Source organism: Musa acuminata, chromosome BXJ3-2, assembly GCF_036884655.1.
Source record: "Musa acuminata AAA Group cultivar baxijiao chromosome BXJ3-2, Cavendish_Baxijiao_AAA, whole genome shotgun sequence".
NCBI classification, from domain to species: Eukaryota; Viridiplantae; Streptophyta; class Magnoliopsida; order Zingiberales; family Musaceae; genus Musa; species Musa acuminata.
The window spans coordinates 25,046,117-25,065,781 of NC_088350.1; the positions used below are offsets into that span (position 1 = coordinate 25,046,117).

At 37.8% G+C, this 19,665-nt stretch overlaps 1 pseudogene; it reads right to left on the reverse strand.

The window, feature by feature from the left end:
• Positions 1–589: 589 nt before the first annotated feature.
• Positions 590–15,880, reverse strand: LOC135631546 (BEL1-like homeodomain protein 7; annotated as a pseudogene).
• Positions 15,881–19,665: the final 3,785 nt, after the last annotated feature.

Sequence of the window (19,665 nt, forward strand, 5' to 3'; positions counted from 1 at the left end):
GATCGACAAATATGTTTGTTTCCAATAAAATTTCCATTATTTTCGGCGTTATTGTTGTTTCTTATTGAGCATCTTCATTTCGCACTAGAAATCGAATGACACTCCGCCTGGTGAAACAAATCACATTATTTGATTCAGGTGGCTTAAGTGGCATTCCCTATTATCCATTGCACGCCAAGAATTAGTTGTATTGCAAATACAGTAACAAGAATTAGAACGTCAGATTTCATCAGACTAAGAGGGGAAATCTAAACCTTTAATAACACGGCTTCCAACAATGTTGAAGCTACTTATATCTTCGAATGCAACCGAACATTTCATAGATTGCCAATCGCTGAAACGAAATTGTAAAGAGGGGTAATCTTTGTCGATATGCATACAACAGAACAACCTGTAATTGGTATTCAAGTTGCATGTTCCATTCTTCGGTGGATCACCACAACGTTACACTTTCTATATTCACAACATGCTACCTCATGTTATCAACAACTGTGAGTTTTATCTTTCTCTACATTGTACATCACGCTGATCTTCTATCTATTACAGGCACCAGATGCCTTAACAGCCGGCACCATGATAATAAACCTTCTTACGCTGCAAAATCATGAAACAGGTACGACTGGCCTCCCACATTTGCATAATTATCCTTGGCTGTACCGGCACCACCGACAATACGAGCAGCTGCACTGTAAATGGATTCCCTTTGAATCCCAAGAAAGCTCTGCTGATTGTTAGATGCTGGAAGCTCACCATCAGAGTGCTGTATTCTCACTGACAGAGACACCCCACTACTCCCATGGCGACTGAACTCAGACATCTGATAGGCCACAAAGCCATCCATGTGCGCAAGAGAATCTTGTAGGAAGCTTGAGTCTTCTCTGTTAGTTCTCATCTTACGGTTCTTATAATTGTCTTCGGTACTTGCCTCATCTTGAAAATCCACACTAGTAGAATTTGATATGTTAGTTTGGCATCTTTCGATAGAAGTGTTTCGCAAGTGTTCTTGATACCCAGTAGATGGAACATCAGCCTGAACTTTAGGGAAATACTCTGATGAAGAGTTTGAGTCGATCTCGGTATTACCAATCTCCTCTTTGGATGTCCTCAATCATAGGCTTCCAAAGGCGAACCAGTGCATTTATGAACCAATTAGAAACTTGTAAATTAGAAAAGATCCCAAGGAAGCTAGAAATTACAGCTGCAATGAGAAAGGTATCCTAAATATGCCTGTGCTCACCTGATTCCTTGTCAAGCCTGTCTGTTTTGCAAGCATTAGTTTTTCAGAATCGTTCGGGTAACTGAAAAAAAATACAAACAGGACGGTAAGCATGAATTGGATCTGCCATGGTACAATGAAGTGACAGGCGAAAACAATAGGTAGTTTAGAACTCACGGGTCAAGGAAGTGCTCGAACAGCCAGGCACAAAGGATTGAGACAGATGAATCAGGTAAACCACTTTGTGGCCTCTAACCATGCTGCTGCATCACACCAAGCTGCTGCAAGGCCCTCTGTTGCCTCGCCTGCTGATCTATATAGCAAAGGCGAGATATTCCAGCACCCTTGCCATCTGAATTATCTTGCTCTTCAAGGGATTTCCTAGTGACTTGACTTTGGCCACCAATGGCATCTCTCAGGCAGCGGAAGTTCCGAGAAATTGTTTGAAGTGCAAGTGCAGTGTAAGGTTTTGCAGCCTCAGGACCCACTACTTCATCGAAGGATGACACCGTCGTCTGCATCTGGTGGAAATACTGTTTATATCTACGGATATCCAGAATACAAATCCGAATTATGTCGAATTAATGGCATGATGTTGGTCTTAGTTTCTCATAAATTATTGCCTAAAACCTTTATCTGATGTTTTGTGCATATCTTACTCTTGGGATCTCACCCAATCTTGAAAGTTTGAAAGAAGATTTGTATGTGTTTAGGGTAGCACTAATCATATAGCAACAATTTGGCCATTCCTTTCTAAGATTGCAATTCCTCCCCAAGGTAGAATTCCTTCCCAAATCCAGCCATTTGTATTCATCATTTTAATGTCAATATGTGACATTGACATTGTATAAACCTATCAGCGTCTCTCTGAATAATTAACTCACATGCAACAGCATCATAATAACGGTGTTCATCACACCAAACAGTCAAATTTCTCATGACAGGTTTGTGGCACATAGAGAGTGCCACCACCAAATACAACACAGGAAAACAAGATAGTTTTTGACAAGGTCTTCATCTAGTTATATCTGTAGAAATCCCGAAAAAAAAAATATAAGGCCATGTAATACAATTATTTATTGAAAACCAAAAAAGATTCCCTTTATTTCATCACTGATCGCAACCTTTTTAAGTTAGTAAGATCATCTGCAGACATATAAGGCATTGTAGGAAATATTTCCACAAGGTTAGAAATGCAGATATAACGCAAGATGATTATCAATAAAACAAGTAGCTCATTAAAATTTTCTAAGCTTCAAAACCAGAAAATAATTATTAACAAAAACAAATGCGAGTGTATTGGATATTCATCCAATTACCCAAGCCTCTTATATTAGTGGATCTCTATCCAATAATTTCTCATAGGCTCTTATTGGATCTCATCCATAGGATCCAATAATTTAAGGGCTTATTGGATATCTAATAAGATAGGAGCTCTAGCGAATATCTCATATCCGAACCTCTACTCATTGTAATACCTACCATATGTGTGTGACCTTCTAGGCTCAATATCGAGCTGGTCGTGAGTCATACATGTCAGAACTCCTTCTGACTCAGTGAATTATTATCTCCATAATAATTCACTCGACTCATCGACTGCGGAAGTACTAGGCCACTACACCGTAGTCCCCAGATGATATAGAAGAATCCAATCCATTGGATATTTTTGTCCTCAATTACCATGTACCTTTAGTCTCTCATCCAGCTAATATTCTAAAGACCGTATACCGGGCATGGTGCTGTCAGACCCATATGGTTTCTACTCAAGTCTCGCTCTAATCGGATTGTCCCGGAGAACTCTTTCTTTTTCAATCCGAATGATTTGTTTGAGCAAAAACACATGAGATATTTCTCTCATGATACCAATAGTGGATGATCCTCTATCGACACTCAATAGCCCTCGTAAGGTTGACTACCACTCTCGATGACCGGTTGTATTAGATCTGGGACATCCAAACATATAAGTCTAATATCAAAGAGTGGAGCACTCATACAGGACATCCTTGGTATCTCAAATATAAGAACCAAATACACCATTGGGACTACAGAATCGTTATCTAATAATAAGGTATCATCAACCATTTAGCATTCCTTAAGCGGATCAATCAGTGAACTCATTCCCCAATGAGCACATGTACTGTATCCTTAGTGTCCTCACACGAGTAGTTATGAGACCAATTGCATCCATCATATGGACGAGTATACGACACACCAGTCTGTCTGGTTATCTCGATGTCCCTATCGAGTAACCTATGATCGGGATTATTTAAGATGTGTTTAAAGGCGAATCGGTCTCATTATCTTGATCTTATCACGATTTGATTCACATTGCACAGATCTAAGGACATCACAATATATATATATATATATATATATATATATATATATATATATATATATATATATATATATAAATAAATAATAATAAGTAATATAAAGTGATAAATATCAAAATATAATAAACAAAAAGGCTTGCAGGGCACCTATGACTAGTAACCTCTATATTTTTCAATTCAAATAGCGTGATTCAGTAATAATACATGCCTTAGTCAGTGATAAAGAAAGTGTGTTCCTGATCCTCTGTCATCATTATTTACATTATTTGTTTATATCCCGAGAATACATCCATAAAGGTGAGAAGCTGTCCTTCAGGCATGTTTTATTGAAGTCGGTATAATCAATACACATCCTCTACCTTCTATTAGATTTTCTAATGAGTACAATATAGGCGAGCCATTAGGGGTATTACACATCGGTAATAAACCCTACTCCTGTCTATCTCTCTATCGATTGCCGATCGACAATCAAGAGAAAACTTACGAGGCTTTTATTTTATTAGTCATGCCTTGGGAGAAATGTTTAGGTGATCCTAAGCTATGCTTAGGTTAATTCCTAACATATCTTTTGGTGACTATGTGAACACTTCAACATTCTTCCTAAGGAAATTAATGAGTTGTACTCATTTTTCCTCGGAAGTGTTGCCATGACCTTAATAACTTAATCGAGATGGGTTTATCTAGGATGCCTCGATCAATGATTCCACTAGCTCTAGGTGTGGGAGGGATTTGGTGAAACCTCGGGAGTCCATAGTTGGTGTCTCAGATTGTGTCTTTTTCGGTAGGGATACTGTCATAAGATAGCATTAACGTGACTCTCTCGGGTTGCTTCTCAACTTTTTAATGTCAGTTCTGATTGAAAATTTAATCATCATATGGTAGGTCAATACCATCGCCTTTACTTGCTCAACATGGGCTGACCTATGCATTGTATGCCAAGGGGATATCAACCATCATGGATTTAGTCATCATCATTTTAGTGTATGACTCATCTCCAAATGTGATATATAGGTCCATAGTGTTGAGAGGGGATATCGAGTCACTGATTAACTCTATCAGTGAAGAAATCATAGGGGAAAGATTGTTCGTTGAGAGCCCAAGTTTTTGGAAAGAATCAAGGTAGAGAACATAAGCAAAACTACTTATATCAATCATGACCCTCTTTACCTGAGTGTTGATCATCATTACGGAGAGTACTAAGGCATCATCATTGTTTAAATTGAGGTATTCTATTTCTTCCTTTTTGAAAGTAATTTTTGGGTCATATATCGTCGGTAAGTATTTTTCAATAATAGCTTGGGTGTAACCTTTGCTACCCGAGGAGTCATTTTCTCTCAAGATGGATCTACCATTGATGATGTTAATGAATCTCTTCGTCGACGCTTGAAGTTGGGGTGAAGTTTCCTTATGCATCCACATGAACTATTTGAGGTATTTCCATTAAATGCGTTCTTTAATTTATTCTTTCTAAGTCATGGCGAAAATGATCTTCACCTGTTAACCCGTCATCGACAAACACAACAGCTTGAAATCTTCCGCCATTTCGTGCGACGCATCCGTCCACGACGGCAATGCAAATGTGGGAACGTTAAACCACGTTTTGTCGTCCGTCAAAATGTTGTGAAGACGAGGAACGAATCTGATCAAGTAAACAGCCGCGGTTTGAACGAGAATAAGAGTCTCCGGAGCGAAGGCGATACTTTGAATCGACTTCAAACCCATGCAGACCACACAGGACGGTGATCGACGGCGATGCGGTGTATATATATACGTATGCTCTCAGCCCATTCCCGCACACCAACCTTTGCTTCATTCATTCATCCTCGAACTGATAACCCATCTTTCTTGGATCCTCTGCTTTGATCGACCATGGCCACCGCGTCCACGCAGCTGTTGCTGTTCCTCCTGCTGGTTTCGAGCAGCTTGCAGCCTCTCACGGCGGCGAGGGCAATGGAGGGAGACGAGTGGTGGCGGGAGCAGGGCGGCCTGTTGCTAGGGTCTCTGCAACATGGCCCGGTGCCGCCATCGGGACCTTCGTGTTGCACCCACAACCCTAGACCCACGACCTGCACTCTTTGCCCGTGATGCAATGAGATGATAGCCACTGCTGCATGCATGTTCTCCAAACCATGGCGAGGATCAACATTAGTCATTGTTTCTGGGTGCAACTCTTGAGATTATCTTATTGTTTTGATAGAACTTACTTGATACGTCACATAATAATGTATCCTCAGCAATTGGTGCATCTCTAATAAAATTCAATCTTCTATCAAGGGCATATCAACCATCAATCTTCGATGACTTATTTGTTCGAATTTAAAGATGTCAAATTCTATATAACTATGTCAAGGGCATTTTTTATAATGCCTCTTCGATGTTTAAATTAGTTCTGAGCTTGAAACACTCGATTAAGGTTTGGATTAGTGTTAAAAAAATATCTAGGAACATACATAAGGAATCTTTTTATAATGGATTCTCTTATTTTTGCAATCGACATTGATTAAGGGAGCGATTGTATATTTCTCCTGAGCTCAATCACGTTCGTGCCATGTTGAATTTGGAATATACTAGCATCTCATTCACTCGATTGACCTTATTGACATGATCTAGTTATCGATCACATGTTAATCATATGTTGATCATGTGGCGCTATAGTGTCGATCATGTGGTGCTGAGGATTTGACTGTATAACACTATGGTATCTGTCATACGTTGCTGAGATTTTTATCGCATGACACTAAGATATCAGTCATATGGTGTTGAGGTGTCGACCATATCTTCATCCCTATATCATATCTAAAAATTTATACTAGCTTGCAAATAGAGTTTGAAATTTAGGTTTTCTCTTACATTTCAAGCCATATTTTGCATCCAGTGTGAATTCACAGCTTGATTTGGACTAAATAGTCTTCATGAATTCAGATGAATACGATTTAGATACGGGTTTTGGGTGACTCTGGAGTGCATGTAAAATATTATAACTCTGGGTGACGCGGTGGCCATGGTCGATCAAAGCAGAGGATCCAGGAAAGATAGGTTATCAGTTCGAGGATGAATGAAGCAAAGGTTGGTGTGCGGGATTGGGCTGAGAGCATACGTATATATATACACCGCATCACCGTCGATCGCCGTCCTGTGTGTTCTGCATGGGTTTGAAGTCGATTCAAAGTATCCCCTTCTCTCCGGAGACTCTTATTCTCGTTCAAACCGTGGCTGTTTACTTGATCAGATTCGTTCCTCGTCTTCACAACATTTTGACGGACGACAAAACGTGGTTTAACGTTCCCACATTTGCATTGCAGGAAATGACGGAAGTTTCAAGCTGTTGTGTTTGTCGATGACGGGTTAACAGGTGAAGATCATATTGGCCTTCTGATAATTAATGGATTTGGAGGACGAAGACGTCTGAGAGCATTAATGCTGGTGTGAGTACCGTGGCTGGCAGCTCGTTATATATAGAGTAGCAACATGCCAAGCTTCACGGAATGCTGCGTGTGTGATGCAAGGCTTTAAAGTCACTTCAGTATATCTTTGACATTGTTTACATCAAAAGCGTTAAATTAAACGTATCTTTATGTGTGAAACATACATCAGCTCTCACCTTGATAAAGCTTATTCTCTCTGTTCCACTATCACACATTAGCTTTTTCTCTCTTCCACCATCAGTTCTCATCCCGATAATATATATATATATATAGCATTATTTTGTTAGAATGAAATTGAGGATGCTTACGTGATGACGTGCTTCAACTCAAAAGTCAATTTGAATCGAACCAAATATTTCTGCGCCACGTCGAATGGATTTGATGTCATGAGTTAATATGGTCACTCGACTCGACCGGTGGGGAAAGGTCAAAATGGAGGAATATTTTATTTAGCTGTCAAATTGCAGCACCCATTTCTGTGAAGTGACGCCGATGCTCGTCACTTTACTTCATGTCTTATGCGAAGGTGTCATGATGTTTTACAATTTCAATTTTTAATTATCATATAAATATAGGAAGAAAAGTTAAATTCCCTGAACAGAGTTCGGACACGAGAAAGCTGCAAGGGAATTTTATTAGAGATGCACCAATTGCTGAGGATACATTATTATGTGACAGATCAAGTAAGTTCTATCAAAACAATAAGATAATCCTCAAGAGTTGCACCCAGAAACAATGACTAATGTTGATCCTCGCCATGGTTTGGAGAACATGCATGCAGCAGTGGCTATCATCTCATTGCATCACGGGCAAAGAGTGCAGGTCGTGGGTATAGGGTTGTGGGTGCAACACGAAGGTCCCGATGGCGGCACCGGGCCATGTTGCAGAGACCCCAGCAACAGGCCGCCCCGCTCCAGCCACCACTCGTCTCCCTCCATTGCCCTCGCCGCCGTGAGAGGCTGCAAGCTGCTCGAAACCAGCAGGAGGAACAGCAAGAGCTGCGTGGACGCGGTGGCCATGGTCGATCAAAGCAGAGGATCCAAGAAAGATGGCTTATCAGTTCGAGGATGAATGAAGCAAAGGTTGGTGTGCGGGAATGGGCTGAGAGCATACATATATATATATACCTCATCACCATCGATCGCCGTCCTGTGTGGTCTGCATGGGTTTGAAGTCGATTCAAAGTATCGCCTTTTCTCCGGAGACTCTTATTCTCGTTCAAACCGCTGCTGTTTACTTGATCAGATTCGTTCCTCGTCTTCACAACATTTTGACGGGCGACAAAACGTGGTTTAACGTTCCCACATTTGCATTGCACGAAATGGCGGATGATTTCAAGCTGTTGTGTTAGTGGATGTCGGGTTAACGGGTGAAGATCATTTTGACCGCTCTCAAGTTGGGATTCCGTACCTGGTCAGATCCGACCCGATAATAAGCCTAGGTGTTCTCTTTTAAGATTTGTATATCTTTCACAAAAAAAAAAAGAAGAAATGAACATGAACTATTTTCACCTGGTGGATATATTTCATATCACTACATATTGATCTTTTTTCCTGATAAGTCTTGGAATAGTCTTTGTGGATATATTTCATACATTCTTGAAGTGGCTTATGAGTTCACCTACGTAGATATCTAATTTTTTATTTTAATATTTTATATATTAAAAATAAATACCAATGGACTATGTCTCATTAGCTTAGGCTTTTATTAAATCAGAAGATGAAAGAGTTCCATCGTGTATTATATATATATATATATATATATATATATATATATATATATATATATATATATATATATATATATAGTTTCTAAAAGAACTTAAAGTTGCTTCATTGGGAGAGGTGGCTCTCACAGTATTCTTTGATTGCTTTAGATTTGCTTGTATACTGCAAGTCAAATTTTGACTGACTATCAAATCTAATCATACTAATAATCTTGGACAAAGACATTGTAAACTATTTTCGGTCTTCTCAACAAAAACAAAGGTACGTTTTAATTTTTTTCAATAGTTATAATCGTCTCACTCATCGTGGGCGGCGTAATGGATGATTACCCCTATCTTTAATTAAAGCATAAAACTTATAATTATTTTTTTATGCAGAATAAATTTAATATTAAGATCTAAAATCAAATAATAGTAGATCGAATATTAGATGTGTATACCATTTAACATCATTCTGAGTACCCTTATCAAATCCAAGAATATGTTTTCTGATCCGGAAGCAATAGCACAAATCCATAATATGCACTAGACTCTCCATCTTTTTTTTTTTTTTTTTATATGCTTCACAAAACCACGATGAGGAATAAAATACGAACTAAGGGAGATTGAGAACATATATATGTAATCTTAATTTTTCTTTTTTTATTCCTAAGAGTTCAGGTCTATTTATATACAAGCGTAAAAGGGTTTATGGTAAGTAAAAAAAAAAGTCTCTGGTCAAAAGAATCTCTGATCAGCTGAAAGTGATATTCTACGATATGAACCAGACTCTCATTGTTCTCTTTTTTTTATCTTTGGCAGGATTATTATGAGTAATGAAATATAGACTAAGAGAGGATTGAGAATAAATATGTAATTTCAATTGTCGTTCTTTCGTTCTTAAGAGATCATGTCTATTAATCTACAAGAGCAAAAGGATTTAGAGTAAGTAATCATGAAAGTCTCTTTCATGAATAGACTTCTTTTCTATTGACGGATAACTTTAATCAAAATCTAATTAGATATATAAGATGTATTACCAATTAAACTAGGCCATATAAAGTAATATTCTCTCACATGACTCATTAATAAATAAGATATAAAAATATATATAAAATAAAAATAAAATAAAAAAATTATTTTATTTTATTTAATAATAATTTTATGTAATTAGATTTTTAAAATTTTTGAAATATATTTTACATAAGACCATGAATTTTAAAATAATCCAATGAGTCCAATAAATATAATAATATTTTATTAAATTTGGCTATCAATGCAAGTGATAGCGGTTGTATATCTTCAATATCATATTTGCTTCTATATATCACAAACTCCTATAATTTATTTTTTCAAAATAATCATACTATGATATTCAATTATAATATGCATATAAAAAATATAAATAGAGTAGCAGAAATAAATAATTTTAATTAATTAAATAAAAAAAATCAGTAATAATATCCACTTAAATATTATTACTATATCTTTTATAAGTTGATCATAAACCCCATTCTAAAAACATGTCCTTTAAATATATTGATATTTACTTTAGGGTGTAAAACTTTAGTAAATGAATCAGTAATAATTAAAGTGATTCGAAGGTTCCGAATTAACATTTGTTATTTGTGGACAATTTTTTAGCCACATTTTATCTTGATATATTTGGAACCACTAGAGCACTTGTCATTCATAAAAAAAAAATTATTACGGTGTTATCACAAAATACCTTCAGTGACGTAATAATTGAGTTAATTATATTAAGTCCTTAAATAAAATTAATATTTGAATATCTCATCGTTTTTACCGGATAAAATCTCCTGTATATGAGTATGTAATCTTTCATCTCTTATAGATCTTACTCTTTTTTATTTTTTTATTTTTAGCTTTCTAATATTTTATTCTTGGGTTGCTTTGGTATCTATATAGTATTCCAATTGCAAAACTGTTATTTGATCTCATGTCGGAGTTATTTTTCGGACATTAGATTTGACTGAATTTTTCACCATTAGTTGAAAATATATATATATACTAAATCTCTTCCATACTTAGTTGATATACTTTTTTCAGAAATTGTCTTAGTAATATTTAAGATCTATCCTTAAATATCTCAATGCTAATAACATAAATTACCTTATTCATATTAATTATCTTAAAATTTTTGATAAAAAATATTTTGGTTTTGTATAATAAACCAAGATGATTGCTAACACAAAATCAATCTACCAATTATTAAAAAGAAACTCTATAATGTTTGACTCAAAATTGCACGCCAAGAATTCCCTATTATTGCTAGCATTCCCTATTATCCATTGCACGCCAAGAATTAGTTGTATAGCAAATACAGTTACAAGAATTAGAACGTCAGATTTCATCAGACTAAGAGGGGAAATCTAAACCTTTAATAACACAGCTTCCAACAATGTTGAAGCTACTTATATCTTCTAATCCAACCGAACATTTCATAGATTGCCAATAGCTGAAATGAAATTGTAAAGAGGGGTAATCTTTGTCGATATGCATACAACAGAACAACCTGTAATTGGTATTCAAGTTGCATGTTCCATTCTTTGGTGGATCACCACAACGCTACACTTTCTATATTCACAACATGCTACCTCATGTTATCAACAACTGTGAGTTTTATCTTTCTCTACGTTATACATCATGCTGATCTTCTATCTATTCCTGGCACCTGATGCCTTAACAGCCGGCATCGTGATAATAAACCCTCTTAAGCTGCAACATCATGAAACAGGTATGACCGGTCTCCCACATTTGCATAATTATACTTGGCTGTGCCGGCACCACCGACAGTAGGAGCAGCTGCACTGTAAATGGATTCCCTTTGAATCCCAAGAAAGCTCTGCTGATTGTTAGATGCAGGAAGCTCACCATCAGAGTGCTGTACTCCCAGTGACAGAGACACCCTACTACCCCCATGGTGACCGAACTCAGACATCTGATAGGCCACAAAGCCATCCAGTAGATGGAACATCAGCCTGAACTTTAGGGAAATACTCTGATGAATAGTTTGAGTCGATCTCAGTATTACCAATATCCTATTTGGATGTCCTCAATCATAGGCTTCCGAAGCAAAGGCGAACCAGTGCATTTATGAACCAATTAGAAACCTGTAAATTAGAAAAGATCCCAAGGAAGCTATAAATTACAGCTACAATGAGAAAGCTATCCTAAATATGCCTGTGCTCACCTGACTCCTTGTCAAGCCTGTCTGTTTTGCAAGCATTAGTTTTTCAGAATCGATCGGGTAACTGAAAAAAATTACAAACAGGACGGTAAGCATGAATTGGATCTGCCATGGTACAATGAAGTGACAGGCGAAAGCAGTAGGTAGTTTAGAACTCACGGGTCAAGGAAGTGCTCGAACAGCCAGGCACAAAGGATTGAGACAGATGAATCAGGTAAACCACTTTGTGGCCTCTAACCATGCTGCTGCATCACACCAAGGTGCTGCAAGGCCCTCTGTTGCCTCGGCTGCTGATCTATATATCAAAGGCGAGATATTCCAGCACCCTTGCCATCTGAATTATCTTGCTCTTCAAGGGATTTCCTAGTGACTTGAATTTAGCCACCAATGGCATCTCTCAGGCAGCGGAAGTGCCGAGAAATTGTTTGAAGTGCAAGTGCAGTGTAAGGTTTTGCAGCCTCAGGACCCACTACTTCATCGAAGGATGACACCGTCGTCTGCATCTGGTGGAAATACTGTTTATATCTATGGATATCCAGAATACAAATCCGAATAATGTCCAATTTTGTGCATATCTTACTCTTGGGATCTCACCCAATCTTGAAAGTTTGAAAGCAGATTTGTATGTGTTTAGGGTAGCACTAATCATATAGCAACAATTTGGCCATTCCTTTCTAAGATTGCAATTCCTCCCCAAGGTAGAATTCCTTCCCAAAATCCAGCCATTTGTATTCATCATTTTAAAGTCAATATGTGACAGTAACATTGTATAAATCTATTAGCATCTCTCTGAATAATTAACTCACATGCAACAGCATCATAATAACAGTGTTCATCACACCAGTCAATTTCTCATGACAGGTTTGTGGCACATAGAGAGTGCCACCACCAAATACAACAAAGGAAAACAAGATGGTTTTTGACAAGGTCTTCATCTAGTTATATCTGTAGAACTCCCGAAAAAGAAAATATAAGGCCATGTAATACAATTATTTATTGAAAACCAAAAAAGATTCCCTTTATTTCATCACTGACCACAAACTTTTTCGGTTAGTAAGATCATCTGCAGACATAAAAGGCATTGTAGGAAATATTTCCACAAGGTTAGAAATGCAGATATACAGCAAGATGATTATCAATAAAACAAGTAGCTCATTAAAATTTTCTAAGCTTCAAAACCAGAAAATAATTATCAACAAAAACAAATGCGAGTTAGTTTATACAAATAAACTCTAGAGTTTTTCAACCTGATTACAAGAATCAACATTCTTTTGAAAATATTTGCAGTTCTGCATGGAAATGTCAGAAAAAATGAAGAAGAACACAGTAGATCGCATGACAGAAACAGTTGGCAGAGTTACATACTTTAGAGGCATTTGAAATGCAAATCTGGTGCATAGGACAAGGCAGGGGAATGTCACAGTACACAACCAAAAATTCAATTTTAGAACACTTCCACGTGAATTTTAAGTTTTTAACCACAGTTATGTTTATCAAAAGTCCAATTTTGAAAGAATCATAGTAAAAATATTGGGTATGCAAAAGAAAAATTTATGGAGGTCAATAGCAAAAGAAATATGCACCTCATCCAACATTGCCAGTAGTTTGGTCACTTTGTCTTGAAGATCCTGCGTTTCAGAGAGTGACAGCTCAGTAGACGAGTTGATGGTAGAGTCTTGAGGGTTTGTTGACTTTCCTTCACCTTTTGATTTTGCAGTACCATCCTTATCCATACTGTTAATAGGAGAAGAATGAAGATTTTGAGCTTTGTCTGAATGTTGCTTCAGAGCCTTGTGGACATTTACAACTTCATTAAGTAATTGTTGTCCTGCCTTTAGATACTTAAAATTTAGAACTGGACTAGCAACACTTGGATGGCTGTGCTGGCAATTGTTAGCATGCACAGTCATGTTCTGATAATTTTGATTTCTGCATGACACACCACTTCCGGAGGTTGTTTGATGAGGACAAAAGAGAGAGAGATCAGAGCTACCAGGCAGATACTGGATTGAAGGGACTGGAATTTGTGTGGTAAGGCTCAGTGACAATCCTTGGCAAGGCATGGTTGAAACATCTGACAGCTGCAAGGACAAGCTCTGCCTATCTAACATGCCCAACTCTCTCTGCAGACTAATCTGGGGTTCATTGCCATGAAGAAGATCCTCCTCATCCTCTATTGCAACACTAACTGTTTGCATGAATGACATCTCATTTTTCCCATCCTTCCATGAGCCATAAGCATGCTCACCAGTACAGGAAATGACCGTATCAAGATTCCCTCGAGTCGAGCCTAGTGAAACTGGAAGCTCAATGGAGTTCTGCTGAGGTTGAGTGTCGCCTGCCGCTAATGTGTCTGAAATAGCAATGGAAGATGAATAATTATGATACTGCAAATTGCCAAGAACTGATGCCCCAGAAGATCTATAATGTCCAGGCTCTCTCATATGAAGATTTGGGATTTTGTCCATTTGATTGGAAGGATTCAAAAAGAAAGTGGACATATACTCTCTTCCACGACGGTAAGCAGACCAAAATCTTTTGAAACAGCAGGATGATGGATCATCTCTCTGTTGGAGAACAGTGGTAGCATCTTTAGTCATGGACAGTTCAGTAATACAAGATACTGTGTCCTCATGAAATGTATACAAGGTGCAACAAGCTGTGCAAAAAATATCAGAAAAAGAAATTAAGGCCTGAAGCATAAACATACTTGAAGTGAAAAATCTTGTAGATGTGATTGCTCTAGCAGAAAACTCAAAAATTTATGCTGGTATATTTATTATTTAATATGATTGTTTGAAGACCGACAAAAATTGCCAAAACAAAGTTATAAAAAAAGAATTAGATGTTGAATTCAACCAATTTTTCCAAATGTGGCTGAACTCGACAATCATCGCTATTTCCTCAACTCCTCCATTAGAATCACTGGAAAGTTACAGTGAGGATTCAATTTCAGACACTCTAAAAGGTGCTGCCACAAGGGTATCCATGAGTAGTAAATGTGGACATATAACAAAGCTAATCTATTTACCACAAGGGATATATCATGTCTGTAATCACTTCAGGCACTTCAGTCTTGAAATGAATAATCTTACACCAAGACCAAGCAATCCAGGCTTGCAAATAGCAAATAATGTATGACAAACAACAAACACATAGCAAAATAGTAAATAATGTATCCAAATGTATGGCAAACAACAAACACCTAGCAAATAGAAATATTAAATAATGAGAATGAATTCGGAGGACATGATCATTTGGACCCAGTCATGAAAGAGAAAACAGCAGCAAGCAGCAGAAAGACAAAGGCCAATTCCCAAATAAGCACACTTTCTATTTGCTTTCCTCTTCGCTAATTGCAAGGAAAAGGAATTGCTTCAGAAGTAAACAAACAAACAGAAGCAGCATCGTTTAAAGAGCCCTAAAACCAGTTGGAGTTCCATCCTATTCAAACAAAAAATTTACAAGAACAACAAATTTTTATAAAGAAAACTGACTCCCCAAAATCTTAATAAAAGAGAGTCAAATGTCAAAAACTGATAAAGATAAGCACTAAAGTAAAACAAAAGCTAGGAAGAGAAGAAAACCTAGAAAAAAAAAATAACAAACAATCAACTGTACAAGAATGGCTGCACCATCATACAAGAAATCTTGAATAAAAATGAGACACAGAAATGGGAACCGATTGATGTAAGCAGAACAACTGGATGACATATTGATTTTAGCAACCAGCTGACATGATGATGTCCTCGTCGAGCTATGGAAGATATTGGTTGGTCAGATGAAAACCACAAAACCCAAATCTGTGCACCTAATGGGGAGCAAGAAAGCGCGAACTCACCGACTTCAATTTGGAGACATGGTAATCCCAAGGCTTCAATTCAAAAAAATACTCATACCTCTTCCGTTTCCTTTCGCTCTCCGATACGATTACTTTCCCTTTCTCTTTCATCAGAGCATCAGACAACCCAGCATTCTTTATTTTTTTTATTGCCTTGTGTGGGTTGTGACATAAGTATTGATCACTCCTTCTGGTTTTCTTTATTATAATTATTTTTATGATCAAAATTTGAATCATATAATAACACTAATAAAATGGTAAAGAGATCGACTATATAAATATTTTACAACCATTAAGATCAAAATTCAAATCACACGGATCTTAATTCGATTCCGTATCGACAAGAATCTCGTCGATTAGATATTATATATATTTGACATTAAGATATCTCTGCTCTGTTTAATAACAAATTGCCATAAAACAACATAAAATGGTTGACCAATGTAGAGGATATTATCCATTTTGAGCGAGGGATATATCCGTATGATTTTTACCTTTTTTTTAACTCATGAAAGTAAGAGAGAACAGATAGAGTTATGAGTCTTTAGTTCCTATCCTCCTCAACCAATGCTCTCTCCCGTAGGAGAGCCAAGAGTTATTAGTCGAAGTGCATGGCTTGGGAGTTGATTTGCTCAATTGAGGTGTAGGCCTCAGGTTTTCTTGTCGAGACGTACGGCTCAAGAGTTGGTTTGTTCGATCGAGGTACACAACTCGAGCCCTCTTTTTAGCACTAATAAGAGATCATTTGGTCGATCGACCATTAATGCAGCCCATAAGGTCACGAGGAATTATTCGTTTTGGGCAATGTGTGTATCCATACGATTTTATCCTTTTGAAGCTCATGAACTCCAAAATGTGCCTCTGAAGGTAAGGGAGACCCGATAGACTTATGAGCCATTGGTTCCCATACTCCTCAACCACGAGCTCCGAAAGAATAAAATTATACGAGTATACCCATCACCTAAAGTGAACAATTCCTTGCAAGCCTATAGGTCGTACTAATGGCTGACATACCAAATGGTCCATTACCAATTTAGTGCTAGAGGAAGGGCCCGAAGCTTGCACCTCAACCGAGCAAACCCAGTCTTGAGCTGTGCACCTCGGTTATGAGCCCTTGGCTTCCTTACAGGAAAGAACATTGGTAAGACTATTTTGTCTCATATTAGTTGAGAAGTATAAGAACCAATGACTCATAAGTCCGTCATGTCTTCCTTACTATTAAATATGTCTTTTGGCACAAGCTCCAAAAGGACAAAACTGTGTTGAGACCAAATAGTCTTTTATTAAATTGATACTAGAAGAAGGGCTGAGGCCTGCATTTTGGTCGAACAAATCTACTCTCTTATTCGTACTCCGAGAGTACTAATAAAGTCATTTAGTCCCATGTTTATTAAGCAGTATGAGAATCAAGAACTCATAAGTTCGTCGAATATCATTTACTTTCAAATATATTAAATACACTCATCATTCATTCAAAGTAGATAATTTTTATAATTTTTATGAGCGTTAACGGGGTCGATTGACTAAATGGTCTATCGTACTTTTGTTCCTTCATCCAGGTTCTCAGGAAGCTCCACTGCATTAAAAATAACAAGTGCAGAACAAAACTGCAAGTTGGCCTGTTACTGATATCGTACTTTAGTTTCAATAGCAAACATGGAGAGTTCAACAAATAGTACGTTGAAGGCCTCTGAATAGGTTGTCAGCCATTGTTTGCACCAGAAGAGCTTGATTCTGTCAAGGACCATAGATCAACTCGATGATATCTGAATCACCATGATTGTACACTTTTGGTCTCATCTTTGGGCTGTACGAGTTGCTCCAAGGAAAGAATTCGATTAGATATGAACATGAATTTACAGTAGAGGTATTCTCACGTTAAAAATTAGAGAATAATTATATTTTTTAATTTTTAAGATTTCTTTTCTTAAGATAGATGTATCTCTGTACTTGAACTCCTTATTATGACATTAACTCTCGGAATCTGGAAATCCTTATCAATCTTAATAATATTATTATAATGACAGACAAGAACATATGATATACATGACAAAAAGTAGGTTTTCCTTCTGGTGAGAATAGCTTTTTCTTTGCTCTGGGTCTTCGTGATCACAATCAAGCAGAATAGATTTTTCATGGAGGTCCAACTTTTTGCATGACTAGTTAGTTACCTGCTGTAAGGAACACACGCACACACTCTCTCTCTCTCTCTCTCTCTCTCTCTCTCTATATATATATATATATATATATATATATATATATATATATATATATATATATATAATTAATTAATTTGTTTCCATATGTATATATAATATTACTAAGTGCATAATGAACAGATCATATTTTGTACTGCAATTCGCCATTGTAATTATGCTGATGCATGCATATGAATGACTTCGGTTGGCAGTGGAGACCTTCCCCTTTGGCATCAAGTCCTTCACAGCCTCGTGGGAGCAGAACCGCTCGCGCACCCCACGAGCAGCGGCGTCTTCTCCTCGTCCACGAACCGAAGACCGATCACCTTCTCGCATGCCTTCATCCACCCTAAGAAGCATCCGACGGTGATATTGAGGTACGCTATGTTGAGAATTGATTCATGATAGTTTTCTAGGTAGTTATCATGTTTTGAATAGTTTTAAGTATATTTCAAGAAGTGACCCATGATTTAGAAGTTATAAGGTAGTTCCTATAACTACCTCAATCATGGATGATATGGTGAGTGAGATAATTACCACTAGATCCTATAAATAGAATCATAGTTTATAAAGCAAGAGAGAGAGAGTGTGTACTTGAAAATATGTTGTAAGTGTTCTTATCTTACCTCTTATTAAATACTATATCGATTTTCTTGATTAAAAAGATTCATTTTAATTACATCGTAATATTTTATTTTTATCGTTTCTTTGCTCCTCTATCCCCATCATTCGTCATGGCGTCACCGCCGAAGAAGCCTCTCCCCTCGCCAAGGCCTCCTCCAGCAGCTCCAACCCTGCGAGCGTTTGCTTCATGGCTTCCGCCCTGGCTTCCTCCGTTTCAGCCTTTAATGCTGCGGTCATCGATGGGAACCACTGCAGCAGCATGATGTCGGGGACACTGTGACCAACCCAAGCAGAACAATGTTGGCCTGCGAGGAGCAACTCGTACCTCGTCGTCGATGTAGGCGGGCCAAAACCGATGGAGAGCACGGTCGTGCGGATGGCGCGGCTGGATGCGGCCCAGGCCTCGTCGACGTACTTGACGATAACCATGGACTCGCAGACGGGCTTGTGGTTGTGGATGAGGACCGGGATCTTCTAGTAGACATGGTTGGATTCCAGTAGCAGCTGGCTCCTCTCACCCAACTTCTCTTGCAGGAAGTCGTAGTCCACCACCCCCTTCAGGTGCAGAGCTACCTTCACCCGATGAGCTTCACTTCTCCTCCCTCAGCTGCTGCTGCCATTCCTTCCGCTGCGTGAGACAGCAGTGCATGGGCTCGCACATATATTAATATCTAGGGGCGTCAGATCACTGACTGCTCTCCTGTTCCTACAATTGCTTCCGCGTTAAGAATGAGAGGCATTCTGTAGTGATCTATTAAGTTGTTAGTGATAATCTTGAATATACATACTTTTGACGTGCGGAAACTGACTGTCTGATTTCAGGTTAAGAAGAGGCAATGGGATTTGAAACTTCACGTTCAAGTTTCTATTGGAATGCTCAGCTTCATATGTTGGTGTTTTGATGAGCTCACAAGCGGATGATGATGATGGTAGGTTTGCGTTCCCGAACACTTTCACAGCTTTTCCTTGACTTGCACTGCAGAGTTCAGAATCATTCAACTTCACATAGCAAGAACTTTACATAAATAAAGACATTAGCTAAATCAAATAACAACGCTGATGAAGAGAGTAAAAGGACGAACAATCACATACTCCACAGCCACAGTGAT